General features: G+C 40.4%; 1 protein-coding gene across 5 annotated transcripts in view; it reads left to right on the top strand.

The window, feature by feature from the left end:
* Positions 1-1,088: 1,088 nt before the first annotated feature.
* gcgrb (glucagon receptor b) overlaps positions 1,089-18,607 on the top strand; it is a 47,912-nt gene continuing 30,393 nt past the window's right edge. For 2 of the 5 annotated variants that reach the window (XM_034597190.1, XM_034597207.1), the window contains exon 1: positions 1,090-1,494. The gene's annotated coding sequence lies outside the window, so the exon portion shown is untranslated. Of the gene's footprint in view, positions 1,495-18,607 lie in introns of all 5 variants that reach the window. The other 3 variants (XM_034597198.1, XM_034597181.1, XM_034597216.1) reach the window with 2 other exon arrangements.

Raw genomic sequence — 18,607 nt, forward strand, 5'->3', positions numbered from 1 at the left:
AAATTATAATCGTTTATTTCCCTCTTTTTAAAACAGTTAAAAAGTGCTTCACAAATAAAAATGCAAGTGAAAATACATCAAAACATCAAAAGCATAAAAACAGTTATAACAGAATAAATAAAACAATAAAAACACTAAACGAGTGACAGAAATTTAAGCATGACCTCAAACTACATTAAGAAAAACTAGAATTGCCTAAAACCAGGGATACATCAGGTACGATAATTGTATGTTTAAGCTTTTTAAAAGGAAACTGCTGACTCAGCTAATCTCATTGATGAGCAGCGGAGCCTCTGCCTCCAGATGCTCTGACTTTATTTGACTTGTAACACAATCTGCTGTGACATTTGCAGAGAAGGATGAAAACCTGACACTGCTAGAGAGAATTTACAGAGCCCTGAATCAGCCGACTTTGTGTTTGCTCATTGCTTACAGTCAGGATTAACATATATTGTCTGTTGGTTTCTTCATGGTTTCCTATAAACATGTGCTCCAACAATCATGGAAATAATATGAAAACACTCTGTTAAGTGCTGGTTCATATGGACTCTCTTATTTAGGGTTTCAGTTGACAACTATACAGTTCAAACATGTTATCAAGCCTTTAAATGTGGTGAACATAAACATAGTAAACACATATACAGGCACTTATAGATGGGAACGTATCTTCAGTGGTTTTCTATGATTCATTTCCATTTTTCCCATTTGCAACTCTGGGATTTGTTTACATCTAGAATGGTTATGATCTTCCTTGTCTTTGTTTGCGTTTTTGCAGCGATTCTCAATCAGCAGATGAGCTTAAAACCAGTGGCAAGACGCATTTCACACACCCTCATGTATTTCTGCATTTGCACAAAGACAGTGGGACCCATTTATAAAAATATATTGAAATGCAGGACAATCTATACTACATACTATACATACATTCAATACTGTTTTTCATCTCATAGCAAAATGGGCCTATCAATTGAAATGTGGTTGCAATGACAGGCACTGCTTCAATCCAACCACGGACGAAACATCAAGTTTAGGTTTCGGTTTGGAGCTTTATTTTGAAAGTCGACACAGGAATCCGCGTGTAGAGTCAGGAGCTTGACCAGAGTGAGCGGAGCATCAACAGCGGAGCTCTGAGCCTCTGTCAGTCCGACACCCATAGTCTGCAGCCTCAGAGAGTGATACAGAAAAGTGATTTATATTATACACAGGGAAGAGGAGAAAAAAGAAAAGTTAGCATGGACTGTAGTCTGAAAGGACAAATTTAAGAAGTCACAAGTTCTTTCTTTCTTCTTTCTTTCATTCTTTCTCTCTCACTCTCTTTCTTTCTTTCTTTCTTTCTTTCTCTGTTTCTCATCACTGTGGACACGGTGGTGATGTGATGCGCGCCTCTCTCGGGACTGGGCCTGCGGTGGTGATGATGGGTCGGGTGAGGAGATGAGCATCGGGCGGTGTGGGGTACCAGGGGCGTGAGAGGAGGTCTGGACCCTGAGGTAAGAGGTGTGTTTGTCTTCTTCTTGATATTGGCTCTGTTCATCTGTTCTCTGACTCTCTGACTCTAGAGTCATGTTATTTGTGAGGAGTTTTCCTTTGAGTGGTCTATAAACACTTTCATTCTAGGGGAGAGAGAAACTCACGTTTCAGGTTTTTAAAGGTTGACGTAAAAAAACATTACAACGTTTTGTTTCATCATTCCTGAGCATGAACGTGTCCCGCCATTCACAAAACACAGCTGTCACTTTCCAAGCTTTCTAGCCGTGTGTGAGTGTGTGTGTGTGTATAGCAGACTCGTTTTTGTAGTCTCTTCAGGACCTATTCCAGTATAAAAACACCTTGTCAGGACCAGCACACCTCATGGGGACAAAGCCTGGACCTAATGAGTTAGTACTAATATAGTGGTCAGGTTCAGATTAGGGATGAATTAATCATGGTTCAAGTTAGGGACAAGGTTTTAGTTTGGCTGGAAGTCAATGTAATGTCCTAACAAGGATAGCTACACAAACTTATACTTGTCACTGTGTGAGAGTATGTGGTGTAGGTATTACTAAAACTGTGGGGACCTACATCTCACTTTGTATGTGTCAATTGTCTTCTTTATGGGGCAAGTCCCCATCAAAATATTTTAGGATGAAGACATGTTTTAGGCAAGTAGTAACTATGGTAACGGTTAGATTAAGCCTCCAGTAAATTAATGTAATGTTTTCTGAAGTTGGAAACACGAGTGTGTGTGTGCGTGTACATACTCGTTTTTGTTACCCCTTCAGGACCTTTTGCAGTATAAATACTGACCTTTCCAGGACCAGTCAACCTCATGGGGACCAAAGCCCGGTCTTAATGAGGCAAAAAATACATTTCTAAGGTTAGTGGTAAGATGTGAATTGTCAATGTAAAGACCTTACAAGAATAGCTGCAAAAGCCTGTGTGTGTGTGTGTGTGTGTGTGTGTGTGTGTGTGTGTGTGTGTGTGTGTGTGTGTGTGTGTGTGTGTGCGTGCGTGTGTGTGTCTCAGCCAAAAGGTGTGTGTTCAGGGTTGAATGGTGAATGAACTGGAGAACTGAGTTACGACGGAGACTACCTCTTCTTCGCTCAACTATGAAAGTGCGTCCATCTGCTACAAACTAAAGTCAACAAGTGATGTTATCTGAAGTCATGATTATAAAGTTGTTTTTTATGGTTGATGCAAGATGATGCCACACTAGAGGGAATAATAAATTCAGCTATAAATCCAGCTGTTACACTGCTGGTGAATGACTCTATCTTTATTATAAGTTTTAGTTTTTTTGCAAAGCTATGAAAGAACAAATGCAGGCTCTTTATTGCACCACTTTGGAATATTTTCTGGACTCAAATGAAGCGAGGTGTGGCTGTAGTGATATGAAGTGCCACAGAAGGGCTGGATATTGCATAGCGATATGTGACTGCTGAATGATTATTTCCTGCATCACGTCATAAAAAGCGCTGTTTGTCCCGGACTGTGGAACAAATATCTTGTCCGCTCATCAAACAGGACCATGTTTTGCGCTGCTGTCATCTTGCTGTCTGCCAGTGACATCTGCAGAGAAGACTTGTTATTGTGTAATGCAGCTGCAAACCCTGTCCCTGTAGTCTGCCTTCAGGCACTGAGAGTGCAGCTGTGTTCATTAACAGTGAGTTTGCAGGAGCCTGTAGTGGCCACATCAGACATAAATTACCGTTGTATCCATATAAGGGATTATATAGGATTACTGTGTGCATGTGTTGATCATCTCATAGATAATGACCACGACTGCTAATAAGGGATTATTAACAAATAATATATACCACACAGGATACCAGTTTGGATCCTGTTTGAGAGAATACTTATTGCGTAAAAATAAGCGAATAAGGATTTTTTTTAAATCGGGGGCCATGAAGTGGCCCCCGATTTACACAGAGGGGCCAATTATACATCCGTGCACAATTCTTGATTTAGTAAAGTGCACATTTAAGTCATCCCTTGTTTACTGTTATGTCTATAGCTTTGAGCAAAGCCACACATCATTGAATATATTTGGAAAATTGTAACTTGTTCAAACACATTGTGGTCTCAAATTCATATATAATGTTAGTATTGTTAATAAGTGGCTAGCAAAAAAAAAAGAAAAAAGAAGACATGCTGGCTGGACAGGGGCACTTCAGGGGCCAATCAGATTTCCGCTGGGGCCAGTGCCCCCTGGCACCTCCTCTGAATCCTTCTCTGGTCAGATGCAGAAATCTGTTGTCTTCACAAATGTTGACCTGTCGGCAAATTGTCTTCTCCTTCAAAAGTGGATGAGAGGATCTGATGTGATCCAGCTCATCTGCTTTTGCAGTCGTGTCTCAGGTCACAAAAATGTTTGCTTGAATTCAATTTCTGAAAACCATTTCTCTGTTTCTCTCCTCCGTGTCCTTTTGCCCCCTCTGCATTTTCTTTCTCTCGAAGAAGTAATATCCTAAGTTGTCCCGCCTGAGACGTCAGACCACTCTTTTTGTAATGGTATGATTGCTGAGATTTGATTTTCCTGCTCCGGCTGGTCCGGCCTCACATATAGGAAACATTTACAATGGGACAGATATTGATTCACAACATGAAAGCAGACAAAGTAAGCTAATGTCTTTTTTCCATTAACTTCTTCCTCCTGACACGATCACTGCTGTCAAAAGCTCAAGGTTTTTTTCTTTCTAATCAATAAACAGACAAAGACGGAGGGTTGTTGTGAAACCACACCGGACAAGTCTCATTCAGCAGGATGCAGGGAGCCTGTCAGAGCCATTGTGGGAAGTGACGGATTCCCCCATGACTTTGGTTCCATTAAAGTATTGGAATCTCTTTTACTTCTGGAAGATTCTTCCTGCTCAGGGAGAATCAGATACATCATTAGGCTGAGGTATTAACGTGAGGCTGAACATTATACACATTAGAGCAGATCTACACTCAAATTCACAGTTACCTACATGTGCTAATGCTGGAGCATAACATCCTGCTCTGTCCTGTCTCTATGTTAACATGACGTGTTGAGTAACACAGTCGCTTGTCAGGATCAGTGTCAAAGCCTGAAAACTGTTGAGAGAAGCAGCTGTTCTTCTGTGTGCGTAATCGTAAGAGTGTGTCGGCATCAGTGATGACGCTCAAAAGATTTGATGCTTGGCGATGCAACGTGTGTGTTTCACTGATTTACAAGTATTGCTAGAGGGAGGGTAAGAGAGGCTCGACTTTCAGTGAACATCTCGACTAAAAATTACATCAACATAGATCTCGGAGCCCATCGTCTATCGACTCATACAGAATTAGCCTCTTGGGGAAACGGCCAATAATTTGTGTCTTTTGGTGTCGACAGCGGATATCAGGGCCATGACTCTGTCGCTCGTTCACCAAACACAGTCCGACGAGTCCACAAAGTTTCTCTAATTATCTAATGAACGCGTAGCATTCCATTGTGGGACTGTTAGCGGAAAGCAGCATACAAACTCTGGACACTTCTTTTATTATTGTGGATTTTTTAAGTGAATATACAGCGGACACATTGACACAGATAGAATCTGGACTTAAATAAAATAATGTAGTGCACATATGACGTTATAGGGAGTACTTATGGGAAAAGCCATTGTGTTGTGGTGAGAAATTGAATGTAAAATTTTGTTTGCTTACACAAAAACACCACTGGGTCCATGTAACATTTAAATGCCCTCTTGTAGAATGTGCTAACATCAGCAGATGGTGGGAGGCGAACCTGCAGCCATGCTCTGTCCTAGCAACACGATTCTCATAAAACATGTTTGTAATATTTAGACTATAATTCGCTGCTGGAGTACTGACCACAGACAGTGTAGTTTATTACGAGCACAGAGCATCATTTAGTCTCACGGATGAGGAGACAACACTTTAACTAATGAATGCATTAACTCCAGTGTCAGCCAGGAAATTGTTTATAACAAAGATGTTGTTGTCGTTGAACTGGAAAGTTCAATTAAAACTTAAATTGCTTTACCTCGAGTCACAACTTTTTGTTTAAATTAATCAATAAACAATTGACATGTAACGCAGCACCATCAGAAGCAGCGAGTGGTTTTCTGCCCTTTGTGTCCCGCTCCTTAAAGCCTGGATGAACTCCAGTCGCAAAACTATAAACTCCAGAAGATCGTACACACACACACACACACACACACACACACACACACACACACACAAACACACACACACACCTAAGTGAGGACAGTCATTGGCAAAATTAATTTCCTCTTCCCAGATGATAGACACTCACAACCGCTTGCTGATTGGATCTTGTCAGGCTCCAATCACATGACCCCCTCCCAGAAGAAAATTAATTACAAGCGTCGCTGACCCTGTTGTCTTTGCTAACAGCTGTTGTGTGGTTAAAATCTGCTTTTTACAATGATGCAACTGTTTACATGTGAAGGAGACGAGCTATTATTTCAGCGATATGTGACCATAAGTGGTCACGTGATATACGTTTTGTGATGTGTTAGTATTGGCAGGGATTAGAGCTCATAAGGAGCCCAAAGCTTGTATGGACAGAGATTGTTTTCATTTTAAAATAAAATGTTTTAAGGATTTACCCTAGATGCCAAACCCTAACCCTAACCCTAACCTTAACCTAATTCTAACCCTTAAAGCAAGTCCTAACTTTCGCACTATGTAGGGTCTATGCTCAAAATGGTCCTCACAAAGTTATTAAGACACACACACACACACACACACACACACACACACACACACACACACACACACACACACACACACACACACACACACACACACACACACACACAAAAAGACAAAAGAAGGCTCGGTGTGTGACTAAACTACTACTAGTTCTATAATTAGTACTATAATACACCCAGTCCAACCTGTGATACTGGAGCAGGCTCACACTCCTCTCACAACAGCACCAGAAAACACGAAAAAGCCAAAAACGGCACGTGAGAATTAATCTGCAGGGATTAATTCAGATTAGTGGATTAAATGTGTAACACAGCCATTTAGTCAGAAGGAAACATCCGGACAATGTGTTGCACTTTCTAGTCAAATCCGCTGTGCACTTCACCTGTTCCTGTGTGGAACCACTCACAGGTCCATCGAGCCAAAGTGAATTACATTACATGGACAAATAAAGGTCACATACAACGCTGACAGGACGCTTTGTTTCTCTATCGATGGGGACTTCAAAGTTTCAGACCCTTGTACACGCGTGTGCCCTGGGAGAGAGGAGGTTTATGTAAAACCTGTCTTGCATATTTCATGTATATTTTCTTTTGTAGACTCCTCTATTTGATCTTTGTGTTATTTATTCATCAGGGGGAGTTGAGGGTGAGTCATTACACAAGGAGCGTCTCATCAGTCACCCTCTCCTGCAGAGACCGTCACACATCGCGCACACCCTCTTTCAAACTGTATTGAAAGTTACTCTTCCTGATTTTGTTGTTGCATGAAAAGTGCGGCTCCATGTCAGGTACAAATCTTTACATTTTCCACCTGTTCTCTGTTTGAGGCTGTAAAACTCAACATAAACACTGACTATGTTCGGACACAGATATTCAGACATTGAACTTATTTGGATTATGGAACATGAGTTGCTTTAAGAATGTTCCATTGGTATTCTCTTTACATGTTACAGAGCGTAGTCTGATTATAAATCCCATCATTACGTCCACTACACCATTGGGTCCCAAGTTGTTCCGCCAGTTTTAAAACCCCAACCTGCTCCTCTTATATTTTTCCATCTTGTTTACGACCAGGAAATGTGACGTCAAGCAGCTGGTATCTACCGGATGTCGATTAAGATTTTCTTATGAGATTAAGACGTAAATATTTCTTCATAATGCAACTAAGGTCAGAATATTTAACATGTCTTGATTTGATTATTGTTTATTGTTTGATCTTATTTGGGTTAAGGTAATCAGAAAATACTGTTTACATGTCAGTGTCACATTCAGACTCTTGCCTTCATCGGGTTAATATTAGAATATTGGTGTCCATGTTAACTTAGTTAATGTAAACTTCATCAGTGAGCTGGGTAGGAATTTGTTGATTTTTCTGATGTGGCTTTACACGACAGTTGCATCCTCACGTATATTGTATTGTATTCTGTCTTGAGCTCTATTGATTGTTTAAATTTACTTTATTTAAAATCTATTCTCTTACTTTGTATTCGTAATGCATATTGCTCTGAATGCATTACCGAGCTGACCTGTCCTTCTCGTCCAACACTTTCCATTTTGATCCTGTGTTAACTTATATTGGTTCAATCAAACTTAAAACTTGAAACTTGAACTTAAAACTATTTGCTCCCCTTTCTTTAAAACAGTATTGTGTTTTGTGTGGGCTTGTTGGTGTGAAACTCAAATGAGCCTCAGTAACTGATCCATTAACGTCAATAACAAGCCACGCGGTTCAGTTGTCTGTCAGGAGCGACAAGAACAAAATGGCGCGTCAGTGTAGCATGTTGAAGGGTGCACCACGTCTGCATGTGGGTGTGTGTGTGTGTGTTCTTTATGCATGTGTGTTAAGAGAGGATCTGCTCTATAAACACAATTGTTTATTTAATCAACATTGGCCCAGACTGGTTTCTGACGTATGTTGACGTACACACACACTCTCGAACATACGTGTTCACACACACACACATGTTTCGAGCACATTAAGAGCAGAGTGGCGCAGGATGATTAAACGCAGACATTTGATCCTTCAGCGATAAATAAATCACATTAATTAATCTCCCCATCTCTGATGCTGATGTCATGAACGTAAGACCCCCCCTGTGGCTAATTAAAACAGGAACTGAACGCAGGGCTGCAGGACGTGACGCTGTACGCTGTACTATACATGCTTGAAATTCAATTTAAAACCCTTTTGATTTAAATTGGTTAAATTGCTTTCGCTATGGAAACACTGGTTACAGGTTAGACGAGCGCTGTCCTTGTGCTGTCTTATGGGTAACATGGAAAGTCAAACCTTGTCACTGGTATGTAGCAGATCATTAGGGATCAGACACGCGCTACAGGGATTATGACCGTGTTTGCATGTTTCTAAGAAGAAGCAATAAGCAACACAAGTCTAACCTGATGCTAAACCTGTTCTACTAACCACCAGAAGAAACAAAATAAACCTGCAGCATAACCCTCAGCTATATTCAAAAATAATGCATTGGATAAGGTGACAGTATTTTTCCAAAGATTCAGTATACTTAAATTCTTATTGAATGCAATCTCGCAAAAGCACTTTTATGTTTTCCATTTTCACACTGCACAATGAGAAACTAGCGTTCATACACACCACATTCAAAAAAATCAAGGGAATTGCAAAGGTAAATGGACTGGATTCATATGGTGCTTTTCTAATCGGCCACTCAAGGCATATGACGCTATGAGTCACATTCACCCATTTGCACACACTTTCATGCAATGCTTCTATATACATCTATATACAGCGTGTCTTTATCACTCATGCACTCTTTAAATGATTGTATATTTAGGGAAATTTAAGGTTCTCCACTTCAAGAGCCCTATGACGTACGCACACTGACGTCAAGTTTACTGATTTTGGTCACTTGGGTGATTTGGAGTGATGCCACATTAATTACAATTTCAGTTCTCACTTTTTACAATAGCATACGCTTTATTGATCCTAGGCCAGCTAAACTTTGTTGTGTAGACAAGGGAACACATAAAAGTGTTAAAATAGAATAAAATAGGCAATGAAATAGAAAATAAAAAGTTAAATAAAAATACAGAGAATATGTACATAATATACACCTATCATTACAGATGTAAATACTGTTTGGAGAGAAATGTACTCACAGTACTTGCAGTGGCACAGCATGATTGCACAATAATGTATGCTGCATTTGTGCATTATGTATAAGGAGTGATTGAAATAGACGTGTACGTGTATATGCATATATTGACTGTTATAAGTACATAGACAGGTATGGGATACAAAAATGGTACTTTATCTATCTACTATATCTCTGCAGCTACATATGTAAAAGTGTGTGGTTATGGCAAATAAACTAGGGTTAAGGTCTGGTTAGCGTTAGGTGTTGTAATACGCTACTCGTGTTCGAGAGGTGAATTGTTCAGGGAATCAATGACCATGAAGCCTCATGGCTGCACTAGCTGCTAATGGGCCAGTGAAGAAGGAAGGATATAGCACGACATGGATTTATGGGGCCAATACCAGTATAAGGGAGTAAAAATGACCTCCCCCAAGTAGGTTGTGTTTTCATCAGTGTAACTTTATTTGTATTCACAACATTTAACAAAAACTACGGGGGGGATTATGATGAAACTTGGTGGAAGGATGCAGTATCAGTTAGGGAAGAATCCACTTTCTTTAACGGTGTGAAATAGGGCAATTCTATCAAATTCTGAAAGATTTTGTGTGAATCTTGATGAAGAAAAATATTTATTTTCTTGGTATCGATGCATGTGTGTAATTTTGTGCAGATCCAATTCAAAGTCTGAATTTGAATGTGGATTTAAATGTGCTTTCATAAGGTTGTTGGCGTATTTCAGCTGCTGTATGTTAACAAACAGGGCTAGAAACTCTGATGTGTAGCTGAGAAACATAATGGGGCGTTAACTATACGGCTTGTTTTAATTTAAACGGACGGTTGAGCCTAACAGGCGACACCTGAGTCCCAGGAGAGTCAACTGACCTTCCCCATTGACTTCGCATGTCGGTCAATCCTCTCCAGCCCTTTAAGCGTGTTACCTACCATGCACTGACCTCCTGTCCCGTCTGTCCTGAGACAAGACGACTGGCAGCGAATCAATAAAGTAACGACAACCTGTGACATTGGCATCTATAACAGTGGGAAAGATCTCAGTAAGGGTTATTAAGTAGGACTGCAGTAAGTGGAGGTCTGCCCTACACTACCTCCACTGCCCTGATCTGTTTCTGTGGTATTACCGTGTGTGTTGTCACATTGTCTGATGCCTGGGCTGTTAAAATTAGCATCGAGTTAAGGGTTTGCACAATTGAACACTATGCGGCGTCTGACTTGTTATTTTGGAACTGAAAGATCTAAATGTCTGAACCAAAGAAAGTGGGTAGGAAAGCCCCCTGTTTCCTGCCTGTTACCTGAACCAACTCGCAGCCGTTCACAGCTTTTAAACAGACAGCGATTTGAAATGTGATCTCAGCTATTAGCTCATCACATCCATACTGTCCTGCTTACATAGTGTTTGCCTGCAGTGCCCGTGTGACTGAGTTCACTATAATCTCCATGCTGCTCTGTGACTCTTTCTGTATGACAGGGAAATTGAAAACCATGAATTGGTCCATCACATTTAATTGTGTCCCTGCGTCATCCCTCACTCCAGCACTCCCCCCTTTCGCCACTCTGACTTTTAGTGTCCCCTGGCCTGCATTTGAATCTCTTATCTCACCCTCCTCGCCCATCACCGGCAATAGCATAACCCATTGTTTTTTACACCTTGTCTGATAAGAGAGTAATTTAAAGACACTCTTTATTGTCCCGCTCTTTCTGCCTCCCCTTCTCTTCATTTCATTATCTCTTCATACTCTACATTAACCATCTCTATATCCTCCCCGACATCTCTTTCCCCATACACTCACCCATTCCTCTCAAATTACCATGGTCCTAATCTCCCTGCATATTCTCACTCTCTACCTTCAAGCATAAAATTGAACCTCTCATGCCTCTGCCCATCCCACTCACTGCATTGTGTGTGTGTGTGTGTGTGTGTAGGATCTGCTCATCCATTCTTCCCAAGTTCCCGTCCTTTTACCTTTTACGTTCATTTGACCCCCTCACTTGGGAGTGTCACAGTGGCAGAATGTAGCACTCATGTATGTTTTGTTAAATTTGTATTCTCACAGCAATTAAAGACAAACGATGTCTGATGAGCTTGTGGAGAGAGAGCAGAATGATAAAACTGAGGAGGAGAAGAGGAGAGATGGATGGAGAGTGCTGGAAAGAGGGAGATCTAGCCATCAGAAAGAAAGTAGATGAACACATCAACAAAGATCTTCAAGTAACCGGGTAATATCCTCTTAACATAGTTTTATTAACCCAACTAATAATAATAATACATTTTATTTATATAACACCTTTAAAAAACAAGTTTAAGTGCTTCACTCACAAACATAATAACGGAATAAATTACACACAGACAGGAAAAAGGCAAAGGACTGGCAAGTAGGATCAACTTGATATATTATATATTGTCCACGTTGTTATTGTGGCACACGGTGGAACGGTGTTGTCTGTATGTCTGTAAAGCTGCTTTCAAACATGCACTGCTGAAAAACTGAAAATAACTAAAATACCTCAGGATTAAATAGAGGTGGCAAACAAATATAGATGCAGAAGACAACGAGATTCAAGAGCTTTTAGTGATACAGGCCGACGCCAGTGTCAATGTGCTGTGAACATAAACATGTGATCTCCACAGCAGAATTCATGTCATGTCATGTCCTGCTCCTGCTCCTGCTCCTGCTCCTGCTCCTGCTCCTGCACACTGCGCCTGAACGCTCCAGAGATTTCTCTGTTGTTGTAAACACGTCTAACCAGAGAATATCCTGCTGCGTGAAAGAGACAAACTGTGAATAAATTTAGTTAAAATCAGAATGTTATCATTCTGTTGTTAGTATTTATTTCAGCACAGCCCCACAGAGCTCTAACTGTGGCTGGAGACAAAGCTGTAAAGATTTTTTCTTTTTCTTCTCTGAAAAAATATATTTCCATCTGTTAAAAATGGCTGAAAGTGTGGATTTAACAGTTTCCTGCTCCGAATATGTGAACGAGGGAAAAGCCTAGAATATCACCATGTAGGTTTTTACTAAGTGCAGCAAATGGGCCTTAGACATGCTGGGAGCAGAGCTGTGCTGATGCATTATACATGAAGCACTAATATATATTGTATTGTACTCAGTAGAATCAACGGAGGAGGGAGGGGACAAAAGGGCGAGAGAGATAGAGTCTGATGTGTGTCTGATGAGTCAAACGAGACATTTTGACACCATCCCCACAGATCAGCTGTCCCTGCTGTCTTCAGACAACTGACAGACTCACTTCATTTGTACATAAATGGACAGAAAACACTGTGTGGTGTATGACCTCACCTCGGGATGCTTCCTCAAACCCATGTGGGCGTATTTCTGATCTCTGAGATACAAAGAAATTTAAGGAATGAACCAGATCACTGAGGATATGTGCAGGCTTGACAGCGCTGAGATCATAGTATCAGACTGGTGATGTCCCCCTGAGCTTTATGAAATGACGATTGGACATCTGGCTGTGGACACACTGCATTCTTGTCACTGCTCACGTGTTTGTGTGTGTTGCTATGTAAAAGACAGTACTCTTCGTGGACACAGTGTTTATAATTAGACAGGTGAACATTTACCCTCTGGGATATCACTTACTCCTCCACGTCGTTCACCCACTTCCAACTAATGATTTAGTCATGCCGCTCGTCTGTCGTCATGACGCCTGTTGTTGGGACAACCAATATCCCAGCTCTCTGCAGGGACATCTGAAGTAGGTCCACACACTTCCCATCCATCTTGTTTGCATAGAACCGAACAGCGACAGTGACAAATGAAAAAGTTTAGAATTAGCAGCTTTCATCACATCAGCAATGAGGAATTCAGAAGAACAAACAAGGTTGTCAGAATTCAAAGCTTTCATTAGTTTTAATTGGATGGATTCTGCTGAGGAGCCGACGATGATGAGACGGGAAAACTTTCTTTATTGTAATACATAAAACTTGCGACAACACTAAACATCACACAATCTACAACAATTAGTGCAGCAGTAACAAACTATGTAGTGAAAACAGCACGACTGTAGTGATGATAGTGTCGGTGTGTCGGTTCATCACTTTAGTTGAGACTGAAATGTCTCTGGAACGGATTGTGGAATGAAATTGGTCTCCACAGGATGATCCCCTTCTAGTGTGTTCATTTGTTAGTTAGTTGGATTATGGAATAACTACTGGACGGATTTTCACAAAGTTTGGAAAGCGGAAGGATGTGGATGTTGTTAATGTTTTTAGGAATTTCTGTGAATCTCTAAAGTAATAACACAGAGATCTCGATGGAAAAGAAATTGACATGTTTCAAGGACTGATATCAATGTGTCATTTGGTGTGTCTGGATTGAATTTAAGTGGACTGTGGGACGTTGGTTGAGTTAGGCGCTTGGTGGGCATTTTTGTTTCTATAAAAATGTTTTGACTTACATTGGAAGGATTATTATTAGATTTTGTCTTGACATTCTTGTCCTGCTGCCGATGACTCATAATAACCTTTATTTCTCCTTTAGTGTCAGTATTAAGTCAAACTTTGACTTTGTTTATGAGCAAATACCAACAAAAAGTTATGATTAGCAACGAAGCGCCACTGTGCCACAATGCCATGACTTTTCTTGTCTTTCAGAGTGGCATGAATCAGAAAACATAGATCACAAGCAAACAGCCCAAGGGTCTGGTTTACTGGACCTCCAAATGAAACAACAAAACATGTGATTTGTATCTGTCCTCCAGAATGAAACTCTAGTCATTTCTGATCTGACGCTTACATCAGCAGGATGACGTCAGTATCCCGTGTCTCTCAAAGTGTTTACAATTCACAAACACAGAGACTTTGTCTGCCCGGACACAATGAAGGAATTTCCAGGTTATGTTTCTTAATCATCATATTGATGGTTATGCTACAATATACAGTATGACGTACTGTAGAGCCACGAAACGGAAACAGAGACATGCCGCATCTGTGTGACAGACACGGGAAGTCGCACGCAGAGATGTCACTTTTTCCTCAAACTAAAGGAGATTTTAATAGAAACACACTTTTGGTATCTTTCTCTAATTTTACATTCAAAAACAGAAGAAATCTGTTGATGAATTAATTGGCGTTGGCGGCTGCAGCGTCTGTGAGCGAGAGACGCGACAGGATGTGAGCATTACATGAACCTGATCAGGCACAATCACACTGACACAGGCCCAAAACAGTTTCAGCACACTTCTGTGGTAATCCTGTGATTGAAGAGCTGCGGGGGTTATTTCACACAGCCTGTCGTAAGAGCGGCGACACTGTGATTGAGTGCGACAGAGAGAGATAGGAAGGTGGGTGAGCGCAGTCAGGTCTGTGGCACTGCAGAGAAATTTATGAATGATTCCTCAGTAACGGACTGACTGACTGAACATGAGCAGCCCTGCGGGACTCATCCAGAAATATCTCATCCACTTGTGTCCCAGCTCGAGCTCCAGCTGTATTTAGACTTTTATCCCCATTTTTCAACTTGAAGTGTAAACAAATCAGCTGAAGTTGTTCTGGTACTGTGAGACACGTTTTGTTTTACATTGGGAACAAGTGAGCAGGAGGAGAGGTTTGTGGTGCACAACATTTACAGAATGGCTTGAAAAGATTTGTATATGCCAGGTTCGGCTGGGCAATAAAACAATATCATTAATTATCGTAATATAATTTTCATCAATAGCCATATCACAAAATGTCAATGTATATCTGTATGTTTTTTCTGCACTGTGTAGGCACAGTGAGGAGGTTTAAAACATAATTGATCTCTGTCAGATGTGTAAAATGTTTTGTCATTCTCTGCGCATAGAGAAGAGTTTAAAACCACAACCTTCACTCAGGAGCAAAATCTGTCTTTAAACTTAAAAGAAATAATACAGTGATAATTAACATTATAATTATCGATATTGAATGATAAGAACATTTTATCATGATATCATTTGGGCCATGGTCCAGCCCTATGTGCAGGAGTGCAATGCTAAATTGATAGAGTACTTATTCTACAACTAGAATGGCACTCAGTAGAGTGCATACCTTCGCCAAAGCCCAATCAAGCCTAGACAAATTACACACGCTCATAGATATCAGTCCTCTGAGTATGTCTGATTTTTTTTCATTATTTCTTGAGAAATTCACAAAAATGTCAAAAATGAACGTTAAAGCAAGTGAAAAGAAAGTCGTTCTGCCTCTGCTCCAAAATGGGTTCTTCCTTGGCTCACACACAACTCTTCCACCAAATGCCAATCAAATTAGCTGAGTTATTTTCACATAATCCTTCTAACAAACAGCAAAGAAAACATAACTTGCGGAGGTAAAATTGCCCCAAAACATGCCCCACTGAACTGCAGGAAAATTGTATTTTGCATGATCATTGTTGTCTATTTATTATGTACAGTATGTACTTGTAAAATAGATCAGTGCAAAATTCCTAACAATTATAGCCAATTATCAATTGTTAAGTTATTTGAACAGGATCTGAGCTCTTTTATGAATCTTGATAGTTTCCAGGATTAATAAACTGTAGCCAAACAGGGAAGTGGAAAAAGGAAGAGGAAGTTGATTAAATCTGGTATCTACTGTATTTAGGGATCAGGCAGAAGAGAATGAGGGCATGACTGATACCATGTGATATGAAAACTTGAATATTTCTGCGTTAAGCGATCCAGAGGCTCTCACATATTTAATACACCTCTGCAGGCGTCTGGTGAAAAGCTTAACTGCAATTATTTATGTCCTTGCTGCCAAAGGGGCGACAGAACGGAGCAGATTAAACTCTTATCTCCGCTGTAGCTGCTCCTCTGTTCTCAGGTGTAGTTTCAGTATGAGCGAACAAAAGAGTTCAGAGATCCTCGTCAGCAGCTCAAGGGCAGCAACACGCAGAGCAGTGAGGATATTGATTTTTGAATAACAACACTTGAGGTCAGTCGTGATTTGTTCTTGTTGGTTTTAGCCTCTTGATCACGTCCTAATAAAAAAAACAATCAGCCTCCGCAGCACAGGCGACCATCGTCATGATCTTCAGTGTGTGGAGCAACTGCTCATCCGGATCAAGATGCTGTGGATGGTAAGCAGAGCAGATTGAGAGGCTGATTAAGATCTCCAAGGTCCTGCTGCAGGTTCCATCCCTCCTCTACTGTCCCTACAACTCAAACAACGCAAACATGCAGACACACAGAGTTTAACATCCTACTTAAAATCACCTCATTAAAACGGATATCGACAACATGAGACAGGGTTTAAAGACTTAAGAATGTTTAAATCTGAATTGTAGGCCTCAAAAGGTCCGGTCAGGATAAATGGCTTTCTTGGCCATGGTCGTCTACCAAGGTTATTCTCTATGAGACTTATCTCCAATTAGGAGAAAGAAGAAAGTAATTTTGGGACTGCGTAGTTCTCGAACTTGAGTTAGGTCTTACATTTCATTCATTATGTTCTCAAAATGTCTTTAAAAGTGTTAAATTGTACTTGTTGAAACTGGTAGAAACAGTTTGGCCAGCTTGTGGCTTTAAGGTGATTGAGCAACTCATTCGATTTGTCGCCTTGATATTTCAATTAATGCACAAGTTTGAACATTCTGGATAACATCTTGGAAAATCAGTCTTAATGCTGTAAAATATGGTTTAGTGATGTGAACGACAACAGAACTCTGTGTCTAACAGCCAAAACCAAAGTACATTTACATATCTCAGTCTAATCAAAATACAAATGTATTAAATTAAAGCTGTCTGCAGTGAGTGTGGAGGGTGCACACAGGACAAGCCTATCTGATAGTATTATATAGTATCACACTAATTCATAACAGAATTGTGCAGTATTTATTATTATTACTTCCTATACCAGCTCAGACTGGTGTAACAAATGCCTTTGGTGCTCTCACTAAATGAAAAACTGCACCATATGAGCACATGCTCAGCATCAAGCTGTGAAAATAAACAATCATCCAGCTCCAAAATACACACGGGTGGCTATGGCTCAGGAGGAAGAGCAGATTGTCTAAAATTCAGAAGGGCAGTGGTTCAAGCCCCATTGCTGAAATGCCCTTGGGCAAGACACTCAAGTTTCCCCTGACGGCTAGAAAATACAGAGATGGATGGATAGAGAAAAGCGCTGAGTATAAAAGAGCTGTCTGAATGTGTGTGTGAGTGGGTAAATGAGTCTAAATAGCCTTGCGTGGTCATAAGACAAGAAACACGCTTTATAATTACAGTCTATTTACCATTTACACACACGCATAAGTCAGAACAGTGGCTGGTGTCATGGGTGAAGAAGGTTTGAAAGGTTACTGAGATTATGTTTGTTGTGACTTGTCAAATGCCCTGTGTTCAGGTGGAAAACAGCTGAGTTGCTGGGGGGGTGCTGCTTCAGGCGAGACCAGTTTGACTACATCCACGACTTCACAGCTTTATCAGATGCAAAAACACTGCACTGTGTCTTATGTTGCTATGAAGAGAATAATCAATGTTATCAATATCACTGATTATTAATAGACACAGAATTGATCAATATTTCCTGTTCCTATTCCCTACTACATCATTAACTATGCCTGTTGTTTATATCACTATATCGACATTGTATATTTAGTTTAACACAAGAATAACAGACCCAGTCATATTAAAGAACTTACACTTACATTCATACTAATGAATAGTCTCGGCCCTGCCCACTCTGACTGGATCAGTGGATCAATTCTCCTCTGGTTATTGATTAACATACATTTTTACATAACAATAACTATGTGATCATGTGACATAATGCTATGTAAAAATGTAGTGCAGTAGAAAGTACTGATATGTGCTCATGTATAGTGCCTTGAGGAGTACACGTGAAAAGTACAAGTAAAGTACAGATACATGAAGTAAATGTACTTTGTTTAATCCCCCTACTGCCTCTTCAAAAGATTGGACAGTCCTAGTTCTGCTTGTATAAAGTAAATGTTGTACCAGGTTTAACATTAACGTTAGTTTTTTTCTCAGGCAGCTCTGTTGTCTGTCCGACCATGACTTGTTGTGGAGATCTCAAAAAAGAGGTAAGTCACAGCTAGAAGCTACTTCACTGACAATACGCTTTCATTCTCACAAGGTCTGTAGGAGAGAGTCACGAAGCCATTAAACTCTCCTCAAGGTTCATGTGACGCACAACCACACACTTTCTTTCTCTCTTAGAAGGAGACTGTAGAAAAGGAGATTTGTATTTCTGAGTGTGGCAGTGTCATAGTAAAAGAATCACGTTAAAGTCGCATTCTTTTTTTGTTTGCTCTTCAGCTTCATCAAAGGATATGTATGATATTGCGATAACCAGCCAATCAGAAAAGC

Source organism: Hippoglossus hippoglossus, chromosome 1 (assembly GCF_009819705.1).
Source record: "Hippoglossus hippoglossus isolate fHipHip1 chromosome 1, fHipHip1.pri, whole genome shotgun sequence".
NCBI lineage: Eukaryota > Metazoa > Chordata > Actinopteri > Pleuronectiformes > Pleuronectidae > Hippoglossus > Hippoglossus hippoglossus.